This window comes from Epinephelus fuscoguttatus, linkage group LG10 (genome assembly GCF_011397635.1).
Source record: "Epinephelus fuscoguttatus linkage group LG10, E.fuscoguttatus.final_Chr_v1".
Taxonomy (NCBI): domain Eukaryota; kingdom Metazoa; phylum Chordata; class Actinopteri; order Perciformes; family Serranidae; genus Epinephelus; species Epinephelus fuscoguttatus.
Window position 1 is genome coordinate 16,225,427 of NC_064761.1, and position 13,805 is coordinate 16,239,231.

The 13,805-nt window shown below is 40.3% G+C and overlaps 1 protein-coding gene across 1 annotated transcript in view; it reads left to right on the forward strand.

The window, feature by feature from the left end:
• The window catches only part of raver2 (ribonucleoprotein, PTB-binding 2), a 135,679-nt gene that overhangs the window by 11,965 nt on the left and 109,909 nt on the right, over positions 1-13,805 (forward strand). The gene's annotated exons all lie outside the window — the stretch shown is intronic.

A 13,805-nucleotide genomic window follows, 5' to 3' on the forward strand; every position in this document is an offset into this window, starting at 1 on the left:
CTGTGCGTCGATGGCGCTCATTAGATAAGTTTGCATTGACTGTCGCACTTTTAATATACGTTAATGTTTGATGATAATACAAACCTGGCGTTTGATGCCCCATAGTGACATTAATGAAGCCCATCGTCGGCTAATATTTTAAAATCTCATAGGACACAAGAGCCACATATTCATAAGGAACTTTTATTTTAAAATTTATTTGAACAGTTCCCAAATTTACCACGGGATCTAACTAACAGACTGTTTGATTTTTCTCTCGTGGAGTGAAAGCAAATACACCCATGTGTCATTTGTGTACTCTGCTTACTGTCACTGATGTGATGGAAAACATCTCCAACTAATCTGACATATTTAAAGGCTCAATTAGTAGTTTGACCACATTTTTATTTCTGCAAAATTTGGCTGCTCAATATGGTTTTACTTTTGTATTTACAGCATTTCTGATGTCACCAAAGCTGAAGTCATTTTATTGATGTTTTCCGACTATCTGAACCCACCTATAAATGTCCCAGTGTCCTCCAAAACACTCTGACATGTCATGTTTCTAAGCTGTATGGGGCTTTTAAGTTCTGTTGCTTTCTTGCAACCAGAGGAGGTACTGTGATCGAAGCTCCTTTGCCTCTGTTATTCTGGTTTATCCATTATTGTAACTTACTCACCAACAACTAAAACTAGTGAGCTATGTGAGGAAAAGCAGGAGTACATTTTGTAGATTTGGGCGTTATTGCTCTTATGAAAAAAAGCTTGGCATTATAGTTTTATGACCACTACCTTTATTGGGTATTTTCACTTTATTGAGCAGTGCATTTAATATGAACATATGCTTTTGCCACTGGCAGGTAGCATCTGTCGTGATTCTGCTTTTTTCTGCTCTTGTAACTTGCAGCATACATTTTTATATTCAACATGCACAGTAGCAATCGACATTGTAGTCAGCTTATTTTCCTACAGGCAATACAGTATTGTAAAGTTGACGTCCTTGCCCAAGCCACTTGTGTTATATAAATACAGTTTTGAGAACTACTTGACTGATATGATCCATGATTTCTGGTTTTACTTGTTTACACAGTTTGCTGTTATCAGATTCCTTTACAGCAGATGAGTCAGTCTATCCTGTGTGTTTAATTTACACGAAAGAACTTAGCATTCATGCTTCTCGTCAAACACCACGGAGTGACTTCACTGTTTATAATTTTATAGTGTCGTTCATCACTTGTGTCGGCACGCAGAGCCTTTTGTATGTAGCCAATGGTGTATTCCTTCAAGCACCAAACATTCTTAGAAAGAGGCACGCTGCCAAGGAGAGCCAGCACTCTGCCTGGTGTTTGTGTGTTTGAGAGTGTGTGTTTGAGGAGAAAGGGAGAGGAGAGGGAGTGTGAAAGAGTGCGACTGCATGGTGCTTGTGAGAAATGAGGAACAGGGGAGAAAGAGAGAGGAGAAGACATTTGGAACAGGTGAAGCAACAGAAGTGGAATTTCTCTCTCTCTCTCCCTCGCTCCGTATTTTCCACATTATTCATGTGTCAGAACGAGTGTGATATGTTTAGTGAGCCTGAGCAGAGCAGTCAGGGAGCAGAGCTGCGTGAAGCCCGCCCTGCTGAACGTGCCACATGAATTTATCCATTTAAAGGAGTAGTTCATGGCTCTTTGACATCATGTCGTATGAGTTACTGGCTGGTAGTGATACTGTTAAAGCTCAGGCTACGTGGCTTTGTGTGTGGACATTCCTCAGAGATAGGGCAGCTTGTCAGAAATGAGCAGTTAACAGAAACCTTTTAAACCACATCACGGCACAAATACTGTAACCAACAGTAAGAGATCAAAACGTTGTTGTAGGAAGTTAACATTTTCTTTTTAACAGTGTGTTTAAAATGCTCCAACTGCTGCGTTCAAGTCACTGAGATATGTCCCATCACAGAACCTGTAGCCTGAGTCCGCATATCAGCAAAAGTGCTTAAATGATTAATTGATTATGCAACTTTGATAATGAATCCTTTTATTGCACAAAAATAAGAACATGTTCTTGTTCCAGATTCTTAAACTGAAGGATTTGCTCTTTCTCTGTTTTACATAATCACAAATTGAATATTTTTGGTTTTTCAACAGTTGGTTTGACAAAGAAAGCTTTAAAACATCACCTGGGGCTGCGAGAAGTTGCTAGGTCCTGTACAGGAATCCAGGGATATTCATAGAGCCAGTGTTGATATTACAGTATCTTCCATAAGGTTATAGATTTATGGCAAAGGAAAGGCCTCATCACTGTCTTATATGACCTGTCTGATGGACTCAACAACGCCCAGCCGACTCCATCTCCCATTCCCCTCATAGCCGCTGCCCCATTAGTGAACACTATATTGTAGATTGGATACACTGTACGTGCGTGTGAGTGTGTGGAGTCCGCGGTGCACTGTGTCAAATATATGGCCCCGCTGACAGTCTTCATCGCGGAGAGAGGTGGGGGGATGGGAACAACAGAGAGAAGAGTGCAATGGGAAAGGAGAGACGGGAAGAGTTGGGTGAGAGGAGAGGAGAGGAAAGGAAGAAGGGAAGACTGTAAAGAAAAGACGATAGAAAGAGGGCATTGAGGGACAAGCAGGGAGATGTACTTGGTTGAAAGAAAGATAGGGATGTATTCATACCATCCTCCTTAAATAGGAGCCATTAATGACTTATGATAGCATTGTATCAGATCGATAGGGTTTGCTAAAATGCTCTCCGTGGCATTTCACTGAATACAAATCCCAAATCCTTCTGAAAAACTTACCTAATATAATAAGTTTTAAACATGTACAAGTAATTAAAGTTATAAATAACCAAAACCTCAAAGATTCAGTTGAGATCTGTAATCAGCTTTTGTTGGTAGTGAGGGCAGAAACAGGCAGTTTTGGGTGGCAGCTTGACTTCTGGTCAAAACCTGTAGCAATGCACACGAGATGTTACATAATTACAGGTGTAGCATACCTTAATGTGTTATTTTTCATCAGCTATCTAACTTTGGAGGTCCCAGTTAAGAACCTTTAAGTTGAAGAGCTTAAAATATTGATACTGTTTGAATGAACTTGGACTTACTTAAAACTTAAAACTTTAGAATTTTCCTAGTCGACCAAAAGTCATCATTTAGGGCCATTAGTTGACTAGTCGCCTGCATGTTTACAATATTAATTTAATCATTAAATTATATATTGTGGGCGAGGCAACACAGTGGTTTGAGTTCAAGGTGTGAGAAAGGATAGTATCAGGAACATTGTTAACTCTGTGCTACATTACAGAGAAATACAAAACCGTACTAATGAACCTTCATTTATATAGGCCTATATTTTATCTACAAGTGCACATCACACACTGAGCGAGCCGCCTGTTAATGACGCTGTCTGCGAAGCAGTAATGATTGTGCTAAGTGGCTAATGGGCATGTAGCTACTTCCATGTTTCAGATGATAACGTCATGTTTGTAGTTGACGAATGATAGGCAAATGTTTGCCTGCAGAATTTAGGTATCACCTTGGGTTCGTCCTTCACCTTCTCAAAATGATTCCACACTAGTTATTAACTAGCCTGTGTAATAACTGCAGGTACTGTGTCGGTAACATTCTCAGTCACCCAGGTCATGGTAATCATAAGTGCTATCATGGATATCTGGACAAGTCAAGCAAATCCAGTTGCCTGCGATATAGTACTTAACCGCAGGTACCAGTCCTGTAAATAATGTGACTCCTGTCTGACTGCTGAGTGTGGTCACTTCCTGTGTCTGTCCTTTCAAATTAAATTCCTACATGGACCAGTCATATAGGTTTTGATTTATTTTGACAAGGCGCAGCACCTAATGGGGTTTCACGTTTATTTATTTATTCATTTATTATTTTTTTTCTGCAATTAAGTGACCAATAAAATCTTGCTAACTAATGACCTCTCTGTTGGACTAACATTTGGTCGACCATTAGGGGGCAGCCCTAGTGGGCTAACTAGGTGATGATTATTTTCCCTTGCTTACGATTTTTGATACCGATACTGTCTTGAACGTACAACCCTGTCTCCTACAAATCATGTTTGTGTGTTACTAATCTGCTTTCTTCATGATGTTTTTGTGGCAACGTAATAGCTGCCTGGATTGTGTTCAGAGATGACATTTCTTACAAATAATGAAACATGAATTTGTGAGCCACATAGGCTTCAAAAGGAGGTCGTTGGGGAGGATGGCTGGCGTACAAAGTGCAGGACTTTAACACGTAAGACACGTGAAAACAAGACTCTTGTCTTGTCCTGTCTTCCTAAATGTACTTTATTTAAGGTTATGGAAAGATCAGGATTTCGGTTTAATGTTATTAAAAAACAACAATGCTGAGGTCACTACAAGTGGATACTGTGTTGCTGTTTAGTATTAGGGCTGCAACTAACGATTATTTTCATTGTCGACTAACCTGTCGATTATTTCTTTGATTAGTCGACTAATCATTTCATCGAAAAATGTGTTAAAATGTTGAAAAATGTCGGTCTGTCTCTCCCAAACCCAAAAATTATGTCATCTAATGTCTTGTTTCGTACTCACACCAAAGGGTTTTAGTTCACCGTCATGGTAGAGTGTGTAAAGCTGCCAATATTTGAACATAAGAAGCTGCAATAGGAATATTTTGGGGTACCTTTATAGTACTTTTCTATGAAAAATGACTCAAACCGATTAGTCGACTACTAAAATAGTCATCCATTATTTTAATAACTAATAGGGTCAGGGTTTAATCAGGGACTAATCGTTGCAGCCCTATTTAGTATCAAGATTTTTGTGACTTGCCAGGTATGTTAATTAGCAACATTTCCTCTTTATGTTAATAGAAAACGTAATTTGCTCTGCATTATGTTTCTTGCAAAATGTACCTGCTGTTTCAAATGAGTTGTATATAAATCTAATTTGTTTTTTTAGCTGCTTCTTCTATAACATTGTCATACCCAGTCGGGCAGTTTAAAAAGAAGTCGATGGAGCAGAACCAGTGATTTCAAATCATGCTCTTCCCTACTTCTTCCTGGCTACATTACCCTCACAATGCCAGTCAGACCTCTAATCTAATGCTAGTAGGAGCTAATATAAACTCTAGCTTCAAGCAGAGATGAGGATTGAGCTGCAGAGTTCTGGTAACCTCACTCCACACCTCCAGATTTTTTCATTTTCAACTTCCTCTGCCCCAAACAGCGCTGACTCAAGTGACACTTAAGGCGGTTTATCAGACTGCGCAGCTCCGTCTGGAGCTACAGAGGACTTATGCAACTTTTTCACAAATGTGGTATTACTTCCAAACCAATGAACAGAAATAGATGTGTAGAATGGGCATTTCTGTTTGGCATTTCTACCGGTGAAAATTGATGGGCTTGAAATGAGAAGCTGCTATGTGATGTTTTGTTCATTTCTCTATAGGCAAAGACAGATAAAATGTTTGAGAGATCAGTTAGAGTTTAGTGAATCTGTGCATTTTGCCAGCTGGATAATTAATTATAAAAAATTGAATTGGCTGTCAGAACTAGACATTCAGAGACATTGTCCCTCACTGGTTTCCCAAATGCAGTCAAGTTGGAAGTAGCTCTAGTGAGAGCAGGAATTTTGCACCTACTCCAACTGAGCACCCCAGACTCCACTTGGAATTTCAAAAAGAATAAAAATGATGTTTAATCAAATCCAAGCACGTAGTGTAAAAACATATTTGCAGATGCACCGGAGGGTAAAATAAATGTGGGTTGTGTGTGTGTGTGTGTGTGTGTGTGTGTGTGCGCATGTGCATGGGGAGGAGGTTAGCTTCCAAGGACTTCTGCTAAGTTCTTGAATTATTCAGTTTCTCTGAAACGCGCGAAACTTCAGCGAGATGTGCAAGTGCACATGTTTATATGTTCTTTGAACACCAGGCTGAGAGTGTGTGTGTGTGTGTGTGTGTGTGTGTGCAGTTGTGTTTTGCATATGTACAGGTAAACACAAATACATGTAAATGTCACAAAGCAGCATGTGCCTGAGCTGTTCTCTTTCCACCCACTCCCTCCTCTTGCTTTACATGCTGTGATGTGAGTGTGAGTGTGTATGTGTGTGTGTGTGTGCGTGTATGCATGTGTCAGTAGCAGATGTTCATGAAATCTGCCCCTCCTGACAGTGGGCAGCCTTCATCACCTTCATCACTTACGAGCTAACGTATTAAGCTGTTTACTCTGACATTAGTCACCTCAAAGTCTTGCAGATGTTTGTAACGCAGTTCTCCTGCAGGCATTCAAGTCACACCTGTTTGACTGAGTACTGTTGGTACAACCAGGACAAGCCATCAAGTTGATATAGTCTGTTTACTTACTTTTGTCATGATGTAGGTGTGTGCAGAGCCAGTTTAAATCCTTGGTGATGGTGGAGAGGAAGAGGGTGACTTATAGGCATGTTTTCAGCATCAATACATATGCAGCAATTGTGTGCATTGAATTGGATATAAAATAACCAGATGGTTGTCCAGTGCAATGAACTGTACAACAAATCAAATATACATTATACAAACTTCAATAACTAATATTGTTGGTTTAAAATTAGTTTGCTCATAATTTTTAGTAACAGAATTTATATTAATTAAAGGTGCAGTGTATAACATTTAGGGGGATTTAGTGGTGTCAAGTGGTGAGGATTGCCAATTGCAACCTCCTGAAACTTCTCCCAGTTAGAATTCCGTCAGTGTTCATTGTTCTGGAGGTTTTTCACCAGGAGCCAAATTATTCACAGAGGTCTCTTCCTCTCCAAAACAAACAGACCAGGTGATTAAAACTGTAAAAACACTGAATGAAACAGTTTCACTTTACAGTGTTTCGTCCATGCTGTATAGCATGTCGCAGATGGGCCGCTAGCCCAGCACCTGCTAATTTGTACTCACCTATTTTCTGATCCACACATTTAGGAGGTTTTTACTGTTAGCTGTTTTTCACAGAGGTTTCCTCCTCTCTATAACAAACGGACCTGGTGATTCAGATCAGTAAAAACACTGAATAAAGCAGTTTCACAGTGTTTTTCCTATACTTTTGTCACAGAGGGGCTGCTAACTACAGTGGCTGACGCAAAAACGTGAATGGCCCTATTTAATGCCAGTGTTTGGTTTGTCTGTTGTGGGTACATGGCGGTGCATAGCAATCTCCGTTGGTGAGGACTCACTTCCTATGTAGATAAATGGCTCATTAAGGTAATGAAAACACAATGATTGGTATTTTTAGGTGATTAAACACTAAAGAAGACATACATATTATATTGTATTCCTTTTCTGCCAATATATCCCCCAAATCCTACACACTGGTCTGTTAACACAGTATGTTCCAATCATTATACGATTCCTCTGAAAGTGGATAAAAGATAGTTTTAATAATTTTGACGATAGACTTTCATATAAGCTACCGTGAGACAATAATTGCAACTGCATATTTTTGACAGGAAGGTCATTGTTGTGTGTGGAAGTGTGTGTGTGCTAGCGTTAGATAGAGCATGTGGAGGGGCGTTTGACCGTGTTCAGGATCCTGCTGGTTTTCCTATTTACTAGAGTTCTGGATCCTTGACATTCATGCAGCAGCAGCGGCAGCAGCACAGACAGCTGGGGTTTGATGCTTTTGACACACAAATCAAGTGAGATGAAGTGAAACCTCATGTCAACACAGAAAACGCACATTGTAATCGACTTTGGACAATCGGACATTATAGTCAGAAGTGCAGGTGCTGTCAGATTGGATACACCTGACCTAATGTGTCACAGAATTGACAACATAAAATCCAGGCAGTGGCCACTCTGTGGGGGTACACACCTCACTGATGAGAGATGCCAAACAAAAACAACAAGAGGAAGCCATGCCAAGTTCCACTTTTGTTACCCAAGAACAAAAAAGCACACAGCAAATCCAGTAAGTGATGACTGGAGTGTAAATACTGCTCATAGCTCGGTCTGATGGATTTCAATTTCTCTTTTGAGATGCTGGTGGCAGAGTCAGAGTTATCAGCATGAACCCATCCATCCTCTGTTGTGTCAAAGGTTTATTTTCATAAATCACTTTCAGGGGTTTTATTCTACCCACGGGAAACAATGGGATCTGTCTTTCTGTCTGGGTAAAAAGTAAAAGAGAGACACAAATGTCACTATTGTGAGCCTTTATGGAATATGAAAAGAGAACTTTTTTGCCCAAAATGCCTGTTATTAATCATCCGCCTGTCAAAGTGCAGAATGGCTCTATTAGATTGCAAAACAGCTTTTAACCGAAATTAGTCTGCAGTATGTAATTTTACAGTTTGTGATATTAAAGCTTCATATCTTGAGTCATTATATAATGTAGCGGTTATTTTGTCATTAATCAGTGAATTGCTTTAGTGTGTGTGAAATGACACAAGCCCATCACAAGTTAGAGGCTAAAATGTTATCAGATTTTCTGCTTAGCTCAATCAGCATTCTATATGTGCGTGTTTGTGTGTTTAAAGATTGTCCATATGTAACAGAGTATTAATTCAGTGTTAATTTTGAACATATATTAGTCAGATCTAGCTGCATAATTTCAGTTACAGGTGAAAATTGTTTATTCAAATACACAACATATCAGTACTAAAACTTTCTTTTTCTGTGACCCGGTGACATTGAGAGATTTTCAATGTGTAGTGTCCCCAGGACCCACAGGTGTTCATTTGACTAGGTCCAAGGGAAACTGAGTAGGTCCCCAATAAATTTTGTTTTTTGAAAAATTATATTTCTAAACTCGTGATGGCTTGGGCGTGGAAATACTTTCAAAAAGGGACAGAGGCTTTTTTCTGTTTTACTAGTCCTGTAACGTTATTCCCACCACTTTCAGTCACCGTCTTACTCAGCTCAGCTGCCTGTTCCACCAGTAGAGACTGACCTCTGGTGGCGCTTTTTGTGTACTACAACACATCACCTCAATACAGCATCTCCATAGCAGTTTAATAAAAAGAGGATCATCTGTATTTTTGACGGTATTGAAGATCATACCTTTGGGATTTCTAAATAATGTACTGTAATACCTTGATACCACACACACCCTAGGTGTAATTATGGCTATAGAATATAGAAAGCTTTGAATCTCTATGGAGAAAATGCTGAGTTACCCACCATTTAAATGAGTTTAGTGTGTACACGTAAATGCTTATTTCCACACTTCTTTACTGAGTTGCTTCTACATCTAGTTACTGACACATTTTACCAGATCAGAATATTAATATAATTTTTAGTAATAACTTTATTTATATTCAAATTATCATTTGTAGCAATTGTTTTTTCAGAATGTAAAATGAACATTAACAAAATGTAATTCCATCCTGGGGTGTCGGTGGCTTAGTGGTAGAGCAGGCGCCCTATGTACAAGGCTGTTGCCGCAGCGGCCCAGGTTCAACTCCAGCCTGTGGCCCTTTGCTGCATGTCACTCCCTCTCTCTCTCCCCCTTCACCCTCATCTGTCCTATCAATTAAAGGCTTAAAAATGCCCAGAAAAATATCTTTAAAACAAAGAAAAAAATGTAATTCAATCCATAAAAGAATTAAATAAGCCACTATATAAATTTTAGACTTTAACATTTTGACATATATGTGTATTTGTTACTCTTGTTTCTGAGAGGAATTTTATCACAAAAAAAAAAAAAAATTGTACTCATTGAGCAGGATCCCATCTTGCATGAGATATATGAGCAAACAGTAAAAGATGGCAGCCGCCAAAATATTTTTTTCAACTTGGTGCGTCCCCTTGACAGTGAAGCGTCATCAGGTCATCATCAACACGAGTCAACACAGCATTGATCAGTGGTCACATATTTACAGATACCAAGATGATTGAGAACACAGGATCTCGTCTGTGCAAGATAGATGCACAAGCACATGCGAAGCAACATCACTGAACACCTTAGAGATATTCTAAAACTATTACAAAGGCAATAATTACGTTGCATTACAAATCTGTGCTTATGCAATCCCATTTTTGAAGGTACATTTGACTAAATGTTTAGTTTGAGTCCATTAATGTGACGCTTCTTTTGATTGTTTAAGTCAGCGAGGAAACAAAGATGTGTGTAATGCAAGCGCTGAAGAGACATTAACCTTTCCACATCCAGTCTGTTGATGTGCATTGTGCTTTCACTGGCGCCTACGAGTACAAATGACTACAAGAGGCCATTTAGCTTTTATGTCTGAGAGCTTCTCTGCCACTCTCCACATGTCTCTGCAGTTGCAGAGCCGCAGTAAAGTGTAGTTTTCTGACATTAATGCAAAGCCACACTGTGGACAAAATGTAACACGCTGAAAATAGATGATAATAAAAAGACTTCAGCAGTGTTCGGCACCTATAGTTACCGTAATAATTTTAGGTTGTTTTATCTACTTCGTAGTTTACCTGGAGGCTAGGATGTAACACATCACAGCCTAGCCTCCAACACACGTGTACACTGCTGATAAATGAAGCTCAAATACTTCATTGTCATTGTGCAAAGACTTACGTACATTTTTGTGGAAATCCTGCATGTTGGGTACTGCAAGTAAACAATAATAACAAATATTCTTAAATGATGTTTTGACCAAATGTCTGCAGGACTCTGCTGATATGTGAGGAGTGACTGCCGGCTCAGTGGGGAAAATAACCTCCAATCTGAGCCCTGTGGCTTCAGGGCCAGAGCCAAGCAGAGGCTTGTGGGTGTGGATGGGGGAGGGAGGTGGGGTCACAATGGGTGACAGCAGAATCGGTCCTGTCTCAGGGCAAGCCACCTGCTTCCCCCAGCCCACTGGTTCTGTCCTTTTTAAGATTAAACAGCTTCTCCATACAATATGTGAAATGAGGAAATGGACAGACAGAAGTGACGGACAGGGTTTGACCAAGCAGCGACCACTAAGATGCAGTCCTTGTAATGCCAGTATCTCTAAAAATATGGAAGTGACAGGGAAAATGTCCAACTTCCCACATGAAATACAAAGATAGCACCTTTCCTCCACAACAAATTAAGTCTTAATAGGTAATTTCACTTCCTCTAGTGGGTGTATTGATGGTATTGTTCTATTGAGGCGTTATTAAGGCATAAAGGGAAGTCTATTTTGAGACCTGCTTTGTTTGATTGAGTCAATCACACATAATGATAATGATGATGACTGCTTATAGCTTGTGCCACCACAGCTCCACCCACACTTCCCCCATTTGTTTTCTAAAATTTTACATTTTCTGATAGCAGCGTAACTGATGGTAGCAAACTGTACACTGAGCTCTAGGCTTCAAAATATTAATTGAGGATCTCATGAATAATGGCAGAGATGCTGAGGACAAGCTCCACTGGGAAAGCATTTAACAGTCACAGAATAATGAATCTGGTGTCATTTATTTCATAGCAGATAAATGTTGTATATTTTCATCTATTATGTACTTGTATGGCCCAAGGTATTTGCAGGTTCCTTCATACTAGTACCAGTACTTCTGCTCCAATTTATGCTGCCTGAAAGGTGCTTAGACTAGCCACTAAGCTGTCTTTCTGTTATTGTTCTTAAAGGAACAGTGTGTAAGATTTAGGGAGATTTAGTGGTGTCAAGCGGTGAGGATTGCAGATTGCATCCAGCTGAAACTTTTCGGTTAGAATTCCTTCAGTCTTCATTGTTCAGGAGGTTTTTACGGGGAACTGAATTATCCCCTGAGGTCTCCTCTTCTCCAAAACAAACCGACCAAGTGCCCAGCACTTGCAAAATGTGCTCATCTTATTTTCTTGTCTGGAGCCAGTGTTTGTTTTGTCCATTCTGGGCTACTGTGGAAACATGGCGGCGCAAGATGGCTACATCCATAGATGAGGACCTGCTCCCTATGTAGATAAATGGCTCATTCTAAGGTAGTGAAAACACATCAACTCTCATTTTTAGGTGATTGAACACTAAAGAAAACATACTTAATGTACAGTACAGGCCAAAAGTTTGGACACACCTTCTCATTCAATGCGTTTTCTTTATTTTCATGACTATTTACATTGTAGATTCTCACTGAAGGCATCAAAACTATGAATGAACACATGTGGAGTTATGTACTTAACAAAAAAAGGTGAAATAACTGAAAACATGTTTTATATTCTAGTTTCTTCAAAATAGCCACCCTTTGCTCTGATTACTGCTTTGCACACTCTTGGCATTCTCTCCATGAGCTTCAAGAGGTAGTCACCTGAAATGGTTTCCACTTCACAGGTGTGCCTTATCAGGGTTAATTAGTGGAATTTCTTTCTTTATCAATGGGGTTGGGACCATCAGTTGTGTTGTGCAGAAGTCAGGTTAATACACAGCCGACAGCCCTATTGGACAACTGTTAAAATTCATATTATGGCAAGAACCAATCAGCTAACTAAAGAAAAACCAGTGGCCATCATTACTTTAAGAAATGAAGGTCAGTCAGTCCAGAAAATTGCAAAAACTTTAAATGTGTCCCCAAGTGGAGTCGCAAAAACCATCAAGCGCTACAACGAAACTGGCACACATGAGGACCGACCCAGGAAAGGAAGACCAAGAGTCACCTCTGCTTCTGAGGATAAGTTCATCCGAGTCACCAGCCTCAGAAATCGCAAGTTAACAGCAGCTCAGATCAGAGACCAGATGAATGCCACACAGAGTTCTAGCAGCAGACCCATCTCTAGAACAACTGTTAAGAGGAGACTGCGCGAATCAGGCCGTCATGGTCAAATAGCTGCTAGGAAACCACTGCTAAGGAGAGGCAACAAGCAGAAGAGATTTGTTTGGGCCAAGAAACACAAGGAATGGACATTAGACCAGTGGAAATCTGTGCCTTGGTCTGATGAGTCCAAATTTGAGATCTTTGGTTCCAACCGCCGTGTCTTTGTGAGACGCAGAAAAGGTGAACGGATGGATTCCACATGCCTGGTTCCCAGTGTGAAGCATGGAGGAGGAGGTGTGATGGTGTGGGGGTGTTTTGCTGGTGACACTGTTGGGGATTTATTCAAAATTGAAGGCACACTGAACCAGCATGGCTACCACAGCATCCTGCAGCGACATGCCATCCCATCCGGTTTGCGTTTAGTTGGACGATCATTTATTTTTCAACAGGACAATGACCCCAAACACACCTCCAGGCTGTGTAAGGGCTATTTGACCAAGAAGGAGAGTGATGGAGTGCTGCGGCAGATGACCTGGCCTTCACAGTCAGTATGAATCAGGCCAAAACTTAGTATCCTTCCCACTTACTGAACTTGAAGGTGGGTAACATTATGCAGCATTAGCAAGTAAGGAAGCAATTGCCATTTCACTGCCGGACATTTTCTGAAAAGGAAATCTTCATGTACAGTCAATCCAGGGGGTTCGTTCAAATTGGCTGGCGTTAACCCATCTGGGTGTCAAACCTGTTGCATCTACCCAGGGTGGAAATAATATAAACAGGTAAACGGGAAACATGTGGCCTTTATGAAAATGTGTAGCTATTTGCATAGTATTCGGACACACTGATGCACTGCGGGGTGGTGAACACTGTGCAGAAATTACAGTTGTTAAGCTGAGTACCTTTGTTTGTAGCGTATTGCCGCATTAAGAGTCAGTGCATTGTGCAACACGTGACTGTTGAGGTTGAGTATGGGGTTGATTCCTGCTCCTTCTGCGCTACTCAACTGCATCATCTGTTTCTGCTCTGCTGAACCGAACCAAAGGAAAAAGAATAAATTATGATGCTGTGATAGAGAGCTTTAAATCACTGTTTCAAGTTAGAAAATAAAAGGGAGAGCGTCATGGATCTTATTCTCTCTCTCTCTCTCTGTTACTGGTCTGTATTCAGTGTCCCTTCGTAGGGAGAACATGAAAATGTGACCAGAC